Here is a 15,786-nt window from a genome sequence, read left to right on the forward strand (position 1 = left end):
ATGTCCATCAATAGATTAATGAATAAAGTTTCTCCCTTTCTGTCTCTTATATATGTCTGTCTCTCTCAAGATATATATATATATATATATATATATATATATACACAATATATATATATATTGTATATATTGTGTATATGTATATTGTATATATATGTATTGTATATATATATACAATACATATATATATATTCCCACCTATGAATGGATAAAAAGATAAAGAAGATAAAAAAGTTGTATGTAGTGTATGTGTATATATACATATATAGAGAATATTCATATATATTACATACAAATACATGGGATATTTCCGATGGAATATTATTCAGCCATAAAGAATGAAATCTTGACATTTTTAACAATGTGGATAGAGCTAGAGTGTCTAATGCTTAGCAAAATAAGTCAGGGAAAGACAAATACCATATGATTCACTCATATGTTGAATCTAAGAAACAAAACAAACAAAGGGAAAAAAGGAGAGTCAAACCAAGAAACAAACTCAACTATAGAGAACAAACTGGTAGTTGCAGGAAGGAAGTGGGTGGTGGGATGGGTGAAATAAGTGATGGGGATCAAAGAGTAGACTTATCATGATGAGCACTGAGGAATGTACAGAATTGTTAAATCAATATATTGTACACCTGAAATATAATCCTATGTGTTAACTATTCTAAAATTAACACTTAAAAACTTAAAGTTAAATGCCAAAAAAAACCCTATATTTTTCCAAGCAAACTCCTATTTACATTCACTATTTCTACCTCATCACTTTTTGTTCATTTTTCAGTCTCTTCTAATTTAAGTTCCACTCCTAACACTCCATGAGAGTGGCCCGTTTTTTTAAGGATGAAATTACCACTGAGGTCTATACCCCACAGACCCTTACTTTATTGGACTTCCATGTTAATTTCTTAGGGCTGCCATACAAATTACTATAAACTGGGTGGCTAGAAATGACAAATTTCTCCTCTCACAGGTCAGGGATCCAGAGACTGAATTCAAGATTTGGCACAAGGTTGGTTCCTTCTGGATACTTTGAGGGAGTAACCATCCCATGTCTGTCTCCTGGTGCCCCCAGCAAGTTTTGGCATTCCTTGGCTTGTGGCTGCATCACTTCAATCTCTGCCTCTGCTTTCACATTACTTCTCACCATTTATATGTGCCATCTCCTCCTCTTTTTTTTTTTTTAAATATTTTACTCATTTATTCATGAGAGAAACAGAGAAAGAGGCAGAGACATAGGTAGAGGGAGAAACAGTTTCCCTGCGGGGAGCCTGATTGAGGATTTGATCCCAGAACTCTAGGATCATGATCTGAGCCAAAGGTAGACATTCAACCATTGAGCCACTTAAGTGGCTCCATTTCTTCTTATACGGATTCCAATCATTGGATTTAATCCTAGATAACCTTAACTTGATTGTATCTATAAAGATTCTGATACTAAATAAGGTCACTTTCACCCGCACAGGAAGATTCACTTGAACATATTTTTTTGGAGAACACAGTTCAACTCACTACAACTTCTGAACAGCATTCAACAAATTTGAAGTTGCTCTTGAATCATACTTCCCCTTCTTGGTTCCTGGAACACTAGATTCACCTGATTTTCTTTCTGAGTACTCTTTAGTCTCATTTAGGGGTTCATTTTTCTCTATTCAACATCTATAAAGATCTTCAGAGTTTTACTCTGATCCATCCTCTTGCTTCCATCTTATATTCACTTTCTAGAAAAGCATATTTATCCCCAAATTTGGAAAGATCTCAAATTTGTAGCTCTTCTGAGGTTCAGACCATTCTTTCCAACTGCTTGCATAGCATCTCTATTCAATAATTTATATATCTAAGACTATGGATTTAAAACTAATCCCTGGGAATGCCTGGGTGGCTCAGTGGTTGAGCATCTGCCTTTGGCTCAGGGTGTGATCCCAGAGTCCTGGGATCAAGTCCGGCATCAGGCTCCTTACAGGGAGCCTGCTTCTTTCTCTCCCTACGTCTCTGCCTCTCTCTGTGTGTCTTTCATGAAGAAATAAATGAAATCTTTAAAAAAATAATAATAAATCTAATCCCTGGTTTTCAATCCAAATTTGTTCCATTTCATATCTTTGATTTCTCAGTAAATTAAATGTCCATTCACTCAGGGTTGCTTGGTTTAATGCAAAAAATCTTGGAGTAAATGCCTTTTCTCTTTTCCTTAGCACTTTTCCCAATCCATCACAGGTCATTGGCAAGATATGTTGCCTCAACTTTTAATGTGTATTTCAATTCCATTCATTTTCCCAGGCACCACCTTAACCCAAACCACAAGAATTTCTTATTTGGAAGACTGAAAAGCCTTGGTAAATAATTTCAATTTCTGCATTCTTATCACTTCAAATTCATTGTTTTCAAAAATAAAAAAATAAAAAAATAAAAAATGCATTGTTTTCTATAATAACAAGCTTAAACTTTGAAATAAAGAAATACAGCATTTAAGAAGCCTGGTTCAAAGCTTTTTAATAGTTTCCTAATGCATTTGGAATAAAATTCCAGGGTTTTTTTTTTTTTCATGATCTCCATAAATTGGCCTTGCCAATTTCTCCATCCTCATTTCTTACCAATTTCCAAGACCTATTGAGTATATACTGAATTCCTTTTAATTTCTCAAAAATACAGGACATATGAGATCCTTCAATACATTGCTCCCTTGAACTGTAGCATTCTTTTTACTCTTTTTTTAAAGATTTTATTTATTCATTCATGAGAGACACAGAGAGAGAAGCAGAGACGTAGGCAGAGACATAGGCAGAGAAATAAGCAGAGGGAGAAGCAGACTCCTTGCAAGGAGCTCGATGCAGGACTCGATCCCCTGACCTGGGATCAAGCCCTGAGCAGAAGGCAGACACTCAACTGCTGAGCCACCCAGATGTCCCCTTTTTACTCATTCCTTAAATAGCCAACTTTCTATTACGTCTTCAAGCTTTGAGTTAAATATCACCTCCTTCGTGAGGTCTTTTTAAATTACAGAACCACTACCTTGATGGAATTAATCTGTTATATTCTGTTCTGTAAATCAATTTTCTTCCGACCACATATCATAGTTTGTAGTTATGTATTTGTATATTTTCAACTTCTAACTTTGTTCTAAAGTTATAGCAGTTAAATATTACGGGAAGATCTTAGATTGCAAATCAGAATAACTTAATCTTGACCCTGCTGTTAATTAAGTTGAGCACGTGTAATTTATCACAGTCTTATCTGGTCTCATTTGAAAAAAAATGACTTATTTGGACAAAGTGGCTTCCCAGATTGTGTTGTAGCCTAACAATTCTCCCATTCTATGATCCTATGCATACTATGAAACTTTAAGAGATAATCAACCATCTTTCTACCTTATCTGGATACTAATGAAAACTTGGGATGTGGACCTTCTCAAAAGTAGTATATTCAGTAGTTTTTCATGATTATGAGTATAAGTATATGGGTATAATATACTAACAGTGTTTTTTTTTTTTCATAAGGCTGGATCTAGGAAAATTTGAAATCTGTGCCTTACAAAAATTGCCCTAGTCTTCACTATTTTATCTCATCAATTTTCAACCATGAATGCCAGATACCCTGTAGCCTCTCTCATCCTCAAACTATCTAGGGTCAGCCAGATAATTTCATAAAGCCTGGGTCTTTATGAAACACTCATTATTGTCAGTCATCTCTCACACCAAAACATATGTTTCCCTAAGAATTCTTGTCTCCTAAGATCTCATTCAATCATAAATCCAAATTTCCTCTTTCTAAATAGACAATCAACTAAAACAATAAATTAACCTGTGCTGGGTTGGTAGGTTCCAAATGTATTACTCTTTCCAAACAGAATATTTCCATTAGATGAATATAGTTTTTGTTCATATTCAATTTCAACAACAAGCAGTATTAATTTAAATTCCAGTAGTATGTCATACCATTTATTAGATATTGCTAAAAGTTAGTCATTTATAAATGTATCATTTTATTTCTATTTTATACATAAATATGCAATATTTTAATTATATAGATCTTAGAATTCCTTAATACTTATTTATTCATATTGGAAAAAAAAACATGCTGTATGAGTGATATTAACTCTAAACATATAAGGAGGTTTTTATAAAATCTCTTTCTTCCATTTTGGTTCAAAATATAAAATTTCACTTTCAGTAATGACTAAAATCAACAACTCCTAATATATGGTATCGTTTCTAATAGCATAGATTTAAAATGCTTGAGGAGTTTACTGCTAAATAAAAAGATAAAGCATGTTATTATTATATCTGTCAAGAAGACATTTCTTCATGGTTTCCACTTTTTGCCTCTAAAACATACAATTTAAATACATTTATCCTTATCTTTTTTGTGTCTTCTTTTAAATTCTAGTTACCAATCCATACCTTATTAACTATTATATAAAATTTTCTTTAAAAAATGTTTTTTATGTATTATATCCATTGGTTTGTCAACATCATTAAGATATATATTATAAAAAACAAACAAAATTCTATTTGGTTGCTATATGTGAGCAAAGAAATTGATTAGGCATTCCTCTTTATTTAAGAGACATATCAGTACATAGAGTTACAGTCTGTCCTCATTTAGTCGTTTCATTTGTAGTGCTCCATATTACATGAGAGCACATCCATTTGAATCTCTTTAATATTCATGATCCTCTCACCAGCCTGAGCAAAAGAGCTAAAGCATTTGATAGCAATCTGAAGAACTTGATTAACAATGTACTAATCATCAGTACCATTGACCTGATTCAAAAATGTTTTCAATTCATCCATCACTTTTATAACCAAAGATGATTGCATTACTTTACCATTTTTTATTTAAATAAAACCCCATGAGCTGAAAATATCAAACTATTTCTACTAAATACACCTTGTCACAATTTAATTTATTTTTAAACTAAGTTCTGAGTGACCTATAATAAACAATTAGTACTTGAACATAGAAAACCAGAGCACAAGTGGTCTTCTGTAAAATCAATTCACTCTGCCTTCACATCACTAAATGTTAAATTGTGCCAAAGAATTAATTTTGCAATAAATTGTCATTGTTACAAAAAATCCAACTAAGGGATATCACTAGGAGTAATTATACATATATCAAAATGCATTGAATGTAGAATGCGAACTATAATTATCCCCCAAATTGCTTATTATTCAAATGTTAATTTTAAGAATTCTATTTTTATAGCCATAACTTATTTTATTTAAAATTTTCAATATCTTATTTTTAACACATCCTAAAAATATACTACTGGCATGGTAAATTTAATAATTTAAAAGTACGAACATATTCTAGTGTATCATTTTTGGACTCAACTATCGGTATTAGGTTAGTAGAAGATGATATAGTGATCTAGAAGTGGAACAAATTACCCTTTGTACCAAAATATCTGAGCACTGGGTCTACTAGTGAGCCTGTGCAGTATCATGTATTTTTTTTTAAATAGCACTATGAAATTGAATACATCTGAGAAAACTAGCAGTATCATTCTCCAGACAGACTGAAACATATTTCCATATTAATAGGCCCAAAGTTATAAATAATTTGGCTATCATCTATGCACACGTTCTTCCGTTTTTTCTAATATCAAGTTATAATTTAGCATACCTGTTGCAAAATGTGCTTTAAATCATGATTTTGCATTAGTTCAACATTTTTATTCTCTACTTTTTCTCCCAAATGTTTGAAAATAAGGACAATTTAGATATCTTTAGTATAGAGTTTCATTTTTAAAATCATTATTTAAGACGCTAAACCACTGAGAACATTATCATAATAGATTTCAACTTGTTTAGCTTTCAAGATAAGAATCTAATTTAATGTTTTGGTTTAAATTCCAGTTAGTTAATGTACAGTGCAATATTAGTTTCAGGTACAGAATTTAGTGATTCATCACTTACATACAACATCCAGTGTTCATCACAACAAGTGCTCTCCTTAAAATCCACTATCCATCTGGCCCATTCTCCCACCCACTTCCCCTCCAGTAACCTTTGTTATCCATAGTTAAGAGTCTGTTTTCTGGTTTGCCTCCCCTCCCCCACCACGTTCATCTGTTTTGTTTCTTAAATTCCACGTGAGTGAAATCACATAGTACTTGTCTTTCCATGACTAACTTAGTTTGCTTAGCCTAATACTCTCTAGGCTCCATTCACATTACTGCAAAGGGCAAGATTTCATTCTTCTTGCAGCTAAGTAATATTCCATTACAAATATGTTACATATTAAAATATTTTGAAAAAATTGACTAGCCTGTATGAGACTAAATTTTCTAATATAATTGGATCCGTCATACACAGCAATTTTTAAAATTTCTTATTTAAAACTGTGAGTTCTAGCTTATATAGGGAGTTCAAGATAAAACACTGCCCTTCCATTAAGAGCAAAATGAAGATAATGAAAGCATTAAAACTATAATCTTTTTAAATATTAAATGAAAGTGGGTAACTGGACATTTCAGATTAATCTGTCATAACTCTTATTACTTTTCACATTGTTTTATCTAAAGAAGTATAAAAGAAATCTATGAAAAATTAAGCAAATAACTCAATAAACTTTTAACATTTTCCTGTTATTAGACTAAGCAATTTTTGCTATGTGTAAATAATGATACTGAATAAAATGTTTTGATAAAAATATTTTCCTTTTACATGATGAACTGGGAAAATAAAGACCAATAATTTTGTGAAAGATGCTTTTAAATAATGAAAATGGTTCATTAATCTAGGCCTCCTTGCTTTTCTAAAACTGTTTTTCCATGATAGATAATTGCCTTGTGGATGACAGACTAAAATCTGAATTTGGGATAAGTGTGTGGCATAAAATGTCCCCAAATACTATTTGTAAAAATCTCTTCAAAGAGGCTGCCATTATATTGCCCTTTTGGTCAAATGACTTATGGTACTAACCATATGGAATAGAAAACTAAAAATCAGGCAGCCCTGGTGGTGCAGTGGTTTAGCGCCTCCCTTCAGCCCAGGACATGATCCTGGAGACCTGGGATTGAGTCCCACATCAGGCTCCCTGCATGGAGTCTGCTTCTCCCTCTGCCTGTGTCTCTGCCTGTCTCTCATGAGTAAATAAATAAAATCTTAAAAAAAAAAAAAAAAGGAAACTAAAAATCTAGATGAATCAAAAAGAAACTTTAATTTCAGTAGAATTTCCCATTTTTAATGGAAAAAAAGTTGATCAGGTGGAAATGGAAGATTGAGTTTCCACAAAATAAACCACTATTCTTCCCTCCTTTGCCTTCTTTTGCTTTCATAATATTGGAAGTAGAGATACATACAAGATATACATATGTATATGTAAATGAGCATTAATAAAAAGACTAGCATTCTTCCTTAAAAGTTTGAGAACCATTTATTCTAATGCTGGACAGGAACTGATATCACATGCATATTACTTAGGTCTTGAAAGTTCAATATGGTTCCAGTAGTTAAGGAAAAAAAAAAAAAAAACAGATGAAAATAAGATCTGAACAAACCAAACCAATAAAAATACCCAAAGGTTCAGGTGGAGCTAAGAGCAGATATTGACACAGAATGAAACCTAAGTTGATCTCCACGGATGGGAGTATAGTATGTGTAGCAATTTCTATAATTCTTACTTGTCTTGGATCTTTTTTATATAGGCCTCTTTCAATACAAAATCTAATTATTCATATGATGAGGTATATGCTCTTGGAGTTCACTGATAACAGGTAATCCAGAACTCTAAGCTGAAGCAGACCACTGGACATGATTTTCATGGGAGGTTGAACAGCTTTCTTGCTTGCCACCTATATTTGTGTAGGTGATAGCTATATTACCCTTAAAAGTATGACTAATAGAGTCCATTTCTGATAGCTAGAACAACCTTCTCTAAGTTAAAATTTTTAGTTTTGAATAGCTTTGGGGGCATTCAGTAAATACAGCATAAGAGTTTATAATTAGTCTGACATTTCTAGACACAATTAACTTGCAGATTCAAATACTTGATTTACATATATAAATATCATCATGCACTGACAATTCATAATCTTCCTTCGGAAAATGTAACTCTATCATAAGTCATTCTCTGGTGGATATTCATTTAATTCTCCATGTGGCTACACATACACACACTTGTGACATTCAGGAAATCTTAATCACTAAAAAATATTGCTAAGCAATAGGTTCTCTGACCTAATAGTCTTGGAAATCTTGTATAACTTTAAGATATTAAGTCTTTAAATATCTGATTGTAAAGAAAATTTATTAAATTTTATTTTATAGCTTCCTTTCACACATCTTCTAATATTGGTCTATTTTTTCACAAAATACATGGTCTTTATTAGTTTTAGTTAGATCTTTTAAAATCTAAGTATTAGGAAGCCACTTGTGAATAAACAAAGGTGATTTTCAGTATAGCACTAAAAAAATGGAGATGTTGAATCAAACTTCATGGTCATTTTTCAAATCCTAAAATATAAATTTATTTCATGATGTCAATATTTGTTGGGGAAATACATGTGATGCTCTATGTATGACTCTGCCAACTGTCTCATATTATTTGCAATCACATTTGCATTTACCTCCATTGTTAAATGTCCAAAATATATATGACAACATCTTATCTGGGAAAGTATATGATTCAGAGAAAAGTAAGGAAGAGAACCATCAAATACAATATAAAAAATAAAATCCTAATTCCATATGGATGGATTGAAACATACCCTCAGTCACTGATACCAAAAAAAAAAAAAAAAAAAAAAAAAGACATGCATCTCTTTAGAGCGCAATTGTGTCTAAACCATTTATTTTCCATTATTTTAAGAAAGTGTTGCTTAAATGGTGGCATTTTGTACTGTAAAATGTTTAAATTGAATAGATTTAATTTTAGGTCCAGCCAAATGTGTAGTTGTCAAGCATTTAATGCTGAAATACGGTGCCTTAAGAAATGTTATTTCAGAGCTGTTTGCCTTTTAAATTCTAACACTCTGTATATCTATTTGTCTAGCCGCCATCAAGGAGACATTGTAGCTGGAGGCGTTGGTAGGAAGATGACTAAAGGGCTGCATCCTGTAAAACCCTCAAGTAGGAATTATTGCCTTTCTTGCCTCAGTTCCCAGCTGTATTATGTCACCAAATCACATCACAGTGTAATCAAAGATGAATAAAATATTTTTTTTCTTTACCTTAAATGCTTTTTCTGTCAATTACAATCAAAGGACATGATTTCAGGTCTGTCAGTTTGTGAGGCTCTTTCCTACTGATGACTAAAGCTGTAATCTGCTAAATATAAAATGAATCAGAAAAGTCTTAGAATGATTTTGCTATTAAGAAAAATGTTTTTTTTTTTCCTCCCACAGGGGACAGAAAAGTAATTGGTCTTTAAAGAATGAAATCAAAGATGGGTTGTTTTTTTTTTTTTTTTAAATGACCACTTTTCCTCTCTTTATGCTTTCCTCCTCTGCCTTAATTCTAAATCTCCAGTTGCAACACTGGTTTGTTTTTTCTGAGAAAATATACATAGTACTCTAACCAAAACTGTATAGCTCTTTGTAAATATTTTATTAGCCCCTTGTTTTCATATGTCCAAAACTTTCTTGCCATATTACTGCCAATTAGGTACCCCATAATATTAGCAGTAATTCTGCTGTAACTCCAACTTCTAGGCAGGTTTCTGGCTTGATTACATTATTAACCATAATCAAAAACATTTTCCCAGAATGATTTTAGCTTGGTAGTAGGGATTGCTTCCTTTGATCTTCTTAGCGTTATTTTACGATAGGTTGCTCCTCATTTACACTACAAATGCTGGCAAAAATGAAAGTGGTATCTCTGCTAGCAATGCCTGATAAAGTATAATAACTGGTTCAGCAGCCTCTGTCAGCTGCTTTCATCGATGAAAATCAGGTTGTTTATAATGGGGGAGAAAGGCTTAGAATGTAAATGCTTGCCATCATGAGAAGCTATATAGAACTTGTCATGAACTTCTGCCTCTATCCTCAATTAAATTTTTATTTCTATATTGAATTATATTCATGTATTTTCACAATTAAGACACCTTCCCCATGTGTTACACCAAATATCACTCGTGGTGCTCATATCCAGAATTACTATTAGGAAATGTAAGAACATACATGCAATGCATACAGATCTTTTTTTTTTTTTTAATTAACTTTTATTGGTGTTTAATTTACCAACATACAGAAAAACACCCAGTGCTCATCCCGTCAAGTGTCCACCTCAGTGCCCGTCACCCATTCCCCTCCAACACCCGCCCTCCTCCCCTTCCACCACCCCTAGTTCGTTCAGATCTTAATTCATTATCTCCCAAAGGTCTCACTCTCCCCTAGCCAGCTCTATCCTTTATTTTACATTACTATTTTTCATCAAAACAAGAAATACACAGTTAGAAACATCCTAAGACCACATATCAACACAAGCTATCTCTTTAGGGTGGGAGAGAAGAAATCACAGACACCTGTTATCCAGTATTTTCCTGTCATTCAGCATACACACACACATAGCAGAATTACCAGACTGAGAAAAAAGTGTGGAATCAAGTGCTACATATAATCTGGTGATAAATGTAAGCAGTTAGTGCCATTTCTTGTTCCAGATTCCAGTAAATTCAAATAATTTGAAATAATATGCCATACACTGAGTAATAATCCCAAGTGCTTTCCAAGTACTCTGGCAAATGAAAGAATCCCAATGCATTACAAAAGAAATCTCTGAGAAAGTCAAAGAACAAAATTCTGCTTGGATTTTATTACTGGCTGTGGGTTCTTGAAATTAACTTTAAAAAATCATTTTTCATGTATACATACCCCCCAAAGCACGATGAGAATCAGACCAGTTAGCAACCCCGCTAGTTACAAAAGCTAAAGAAATCATACAACATTAGAGCCACAAAAACCTTATGACCCCTGCTATCATTTCACAAATGAAGAAAGGATGAATGTGCCTGATACAAGGCAGAAGAAAGCTGTTGTGAACAGGCCTAGATCAAGGATTCTGTGAAGCAAAACAACTGCCTGAAAAAGTGTCCTATCAAGCTTCATACTTAAATAAAAGTGTCTAGAAAAATGAACTTGACTGTTTTAAATGAATTTTAAGTACACAATATCTATATAGTAGTGAAAAACAAAGCATTTCATACAAAGCTAAATGATAACTACCAACTCAAATTTCAGTCTCCTTTTTTTCAACTCAACCCCATCCAAAACAAAGAAAAAATACTGCATCAGAATACTTTGTTTCCCTCAAGATTGTGTGTGTGTGTCTGTGTGTACACCCACTGGGTAGAAGATTTTACTATTTGGAAGGGGATCTGAGTATGATCTCCAAGGCAGAATCTTAACAATGGATTAAAACCCAGTATTGTGCCTAAAGCCTGATGATAATAAGCAAAGGACACACCATTTGGCAGGAAACCTTTGATAATTGTATAAACAAAGGTCACTTTTATGCATGTACACATGCTGCTCTCTACACTACTGGATTCAAATCCTTTTTTCAATGTTTTATAGGACTTTGAAAAAATTTATTTAATTTAGAAGCAGTATCCTTATCCATATCTAGTGAAGGTAATATTGTCTACCTCTTCAGTTCCTTTTAGAATTAAATAAAATTAAATACCTAGGACAGTGCTCAGAACATAGTATTTACTTAGAATATCACTTATATCTTGTAATGAATTATCTTCTTTTCCCATGGAAATGGCTACTGGAAGGATGAAGAAACAGTTCCTGATTTTATCCTTACCATTTTACACAGTCTCTGTAATGTACGGACAGGTACTCAAAAACTTTTGATTGATTGGCTGCCTGGATAAACAGGTGGATTATGTGTACACGAGCCTAGTCAAGGGGTAGGGGAGGGGAGCTAGTAATTATTTGGTAAATTTGATCAATTTATTGATAGAGATTCCTAAATATTACTTTCTCCTTAAATATTTTATCAGTATTTCTAAAACTTTTGTTCTTCATCTACACCATCTGCATGGGTTTTGCTATACCACATATTCTATACATCGGTGCTTCTCAAACTTTCACCTTATGAAAACAATATTCATTCAACTCTCCTGATTTCGCTCGCCAGACTGCTTGAGAGCAGAAGTAAAGGAAGAGAGAATTATTTCTGTCCCAACTGCACCCAGGTTTCCCGCAAGCCGAGGTGGTCACTGGTAACCCATCATGACACACCAGTCTCACCAATTGGGCAGGAGGCTCTGACTACTCTCCTTTACCTAATATTACTTATTAAAATAACTCTAAATATTGTGTCCAGTTAACCTTAAGTACTAATATCTGTGAAATCAATATTTTTTTGTTAGAAAACCTTAAGAATCTTGATGGCTTAAAACAACTTGGGTTTATTCCTCATCTATGCTGCACGTACGTTGAGGGCTAGAATGTTCTCCAGAGCCTCTGTTTCATGTTGTCTTCACTCAGGGACTGAGGTTGAAGGAGCTTCTTAGATCTGGAATGTGCCTAATCACTGTGTTAGTAGGAAGACACCATAGTGGATTGCATGTTGGTTAGTAAAGTCTTCTGCCCCAAGTTTATTGGACAGAGAGGTCTAGTGGCCATGATGAAAATCAAGGCTATGAGGAAATGCAATCCTATATCCTGACAGGAGGAGACTGAAATACTGACCAACAGTCCTAATGACTAATCTTCATTTCTTTTTGTTTTCCTTCTTGAAATATGGAGACCTTACTGTAACAGGGTACACATAAACGATTACATATCAAAGATAAGAAAATCAGTTCTTTTATAAAAGAGATTTTCAGAATATAACAATGTTCCTTCAGCCTTTATGTACAAAGACAGAGAAATATTGTTGTAACTCTGCCGTGAGCTTCATAGCTATTATTTGCAATGTCAATATTTTATTTCCATTAGCTTTACTTTTCACTGTTTTAGGCAACTATCATTTACAAACTCCAAATCTTTAAATTTCTAAGTGTCTTCAGGATAATCATGCATGGAAGCATCCTCCGGTTTTCTAAAGATATTATAAAATTCCTTCAGCTGAGAGTAGGCTTGTGCAAGCAAAGCATGCTGTTGCTCCAATGCATCTCATTGAGCTACACCATATCTTGCAATGGCAGATGCAGCTGCCCCTCGGTCCCATGGTGGGCATAGCACAATCACAGCCTTTTCACTGCTTTCACTGTGATATTACCACCAGTCAGCTGGTGATCCCACCTTGCAGAAGCAGTGAACTATATCCAAGTAACTATCTAGTTGAGGCTAGAGTAGTCTGACTGGTCAATAAAGCGTAAGTCACCTGACAAAGCCATACAGGTTAGAGGTAAACAAATAAATGCAATACAAATTAACTTAGAGGAAAAATTATTATAAATAGAAATGAGTCAGGGTAATATCTGTAGTAGTAGTTGTTGTTGTTAAGTATCCAAATAGGGGCTGGCACAGCATCACATAGCAAAATATCCAGATATTTTATTGAATGTTTTGCTTTTCATTTGGATGTTTTAATGTTTCCCTGTCGCTTTCTGTGGAAATTACATAAAAATAGCATATTCTCTATCCCACATACAGGGTTTGCACTGACAGGTGGCAGGTGGAAAGGCAACTCTAAAAGGAATGTGCCCCTATATTTCTAAATGCCCTGTGGCATACCTTGATGATTCACAGTATGATACAAGAAATGTGCCCTAAATCTTCAATATGGCAGCTGATTTCCATTCTATACACAAAGCAGATATGAGGCATGGAGACCTGATGGAACATGCATCCTTCAACCTGGTAAATGCAGCTAGATTAACCAAAATATTTTAAAACAGCCAATCATTTTAAATGCATTGCTTGCCATTGCATAATTATTTAATAAACCATATAACATACAACTGTTATTCAGTCACAGAGGCCCTCTTCACACTGCACCATATGGCTAATGGCTTCGATCGCACATCACACCATACTGAGAATTCCTTCTCATCATACTGTATTGGCTACAGACTCAGTTTGTGGCTAATGTGTGTGTTACCCTTTCACTGCATGTTTATTTTATGAGATGGTGGTGTCTGTTTTGGTGTTGATTCTAAGATGACAAACTACTATTTTTAAAACTTAACTAGAAAATCACCTCAATGTTCATTTTCCAAGATGGATCTTTAAGCATAATTTGTATCCTTTCCCCAGTTCCAACTCTAAATTCTGGCTTTTTGCATTTTGATAAATATCAACAATGGAGGTCTACATTTATTATAGTGTCACTGGTAGATGTAAAAATCCAGACATATGTAAATTGTCTATGGGCATCATTTAAGGACATCTAGCTGGTAGATTTCTTCTCCATATCTACTGCAGGGCAATAGAAAGGGTCTGGGAGTTCCAAATAATTTAATTTTAAAAACTGTCTTTCCACATCCAGTCTTCAAGAGCACCTCAGTGAGCCTCTCATAGTAGCTTTTTAGTGAACATCAGCACATGTCGGGATATCCCAGATACAGGTCTCTGGTGTTTTTGTTTTCCAAATGAACACTAATTGAATAATACATATTTTTGGTTTTGAAAACAGAATAAGGAAAAATGTGAGATTGAAAATTGATGTTATTTTTGCAACATTTCAAAAATAATACCAAATATTTGGTCAATTTATTAAGATTTAACAAGCATATGAACAGATTTTTTTTTTTTTTTAACTTTCCAGACCAGATGTTTTGGCACTGGTCTTATAAGATGATATGGATGGGAGGGATGAAATTATCCCTGGGTGTAAATAGAGTAGCTATCTTATCTGAACAAAAAACTCAAAGTAAAAAGCACATGAACAGCATCACTCTCACTTTGCCTGGAAATAAAAGGAAATGTAAGAAAAGATTTTGTTTTGTTTGGGTTTTTTTAAAGATATAGTTTGCAATTTCACATTAAGAAAGCCCATTTCTGGTTGACAAGTTTTCTGTTTCTAAACATGAGGAATGTTGCAAGTTAGGAAAAAAATGTTTACCCTCTTTGAATTTAATCAAATTTGTTGATGGCAGAAATTAGCATGACTGGTGCTTAGCGGAAAATCAAGATGATTACTCCTAGCATACCCCAGCTTTAAAGAACCCAACGTGTTCATTTTGTATTTCATCCAACATAATTTTATAACAGTTTGGCTTCTACGATATTTCAAGGATGAGCAGAATAAATGAATAAGTTTTCCTTGTTCAAAGAGGAATCATTTAATGATAATCAAACCGCTTTAGTTTGAGAAACAAGCTTCATATTCATAAAAAGTTATATAATAAAACCATAGAATTAGATGGACAAAGGCTTATCAAATTAGAAAGCAAAATAAAGCCAGTATAATTTTCTTAGATTCAATAGAGCATTCTTACCTTGTTGGGCCATCTAATTGCTGGGTAAAATTACATGTGTTTGTATGTTGTTTTATGGTCAATCCTAAAACTCAAATATATCCAATTTTATAAACAGGGCTCCAAAGTGAATCTTGGCTCGTTTCTGGTTGTAATATCTCAGATAGCCTTTGTGATAGCTCAGTAAATTGTAAACTCCACTTTAAAAAGACTAAAAATAACAAAAGATACCAATATTATCCAACTATACAATCCACCAATTAAAGCACTTATTTTTCACAATTCAACCTTTTTCTACGTGACTCTTATTACAAAAAAAAAAATAGATATGTAGTCTAAATAATTTATTTTCAAATACAACCAGCTTTGCTAGATAGAGTATGTTCTACCTAATTCACATATGGGCAGTGGGGACATGATTTAAGACTTTGATCCTCTATTTTTATGAAGTTTTGCCACTTC

This window comes from Vulpes lagopus, chromosome 19, assembly GCF_018345385.1.
Source record: "Vulpes lagopus strain Blue_001 chromosome 19, ASM1834538v1, whole genome shotgun sequence".
Taxonomy (NCBI): Eukaryota; Metazoa; Chordata; class Mammalia; order Carnivora; family Canidae; genus Vulpes; species Vulpes lagopus.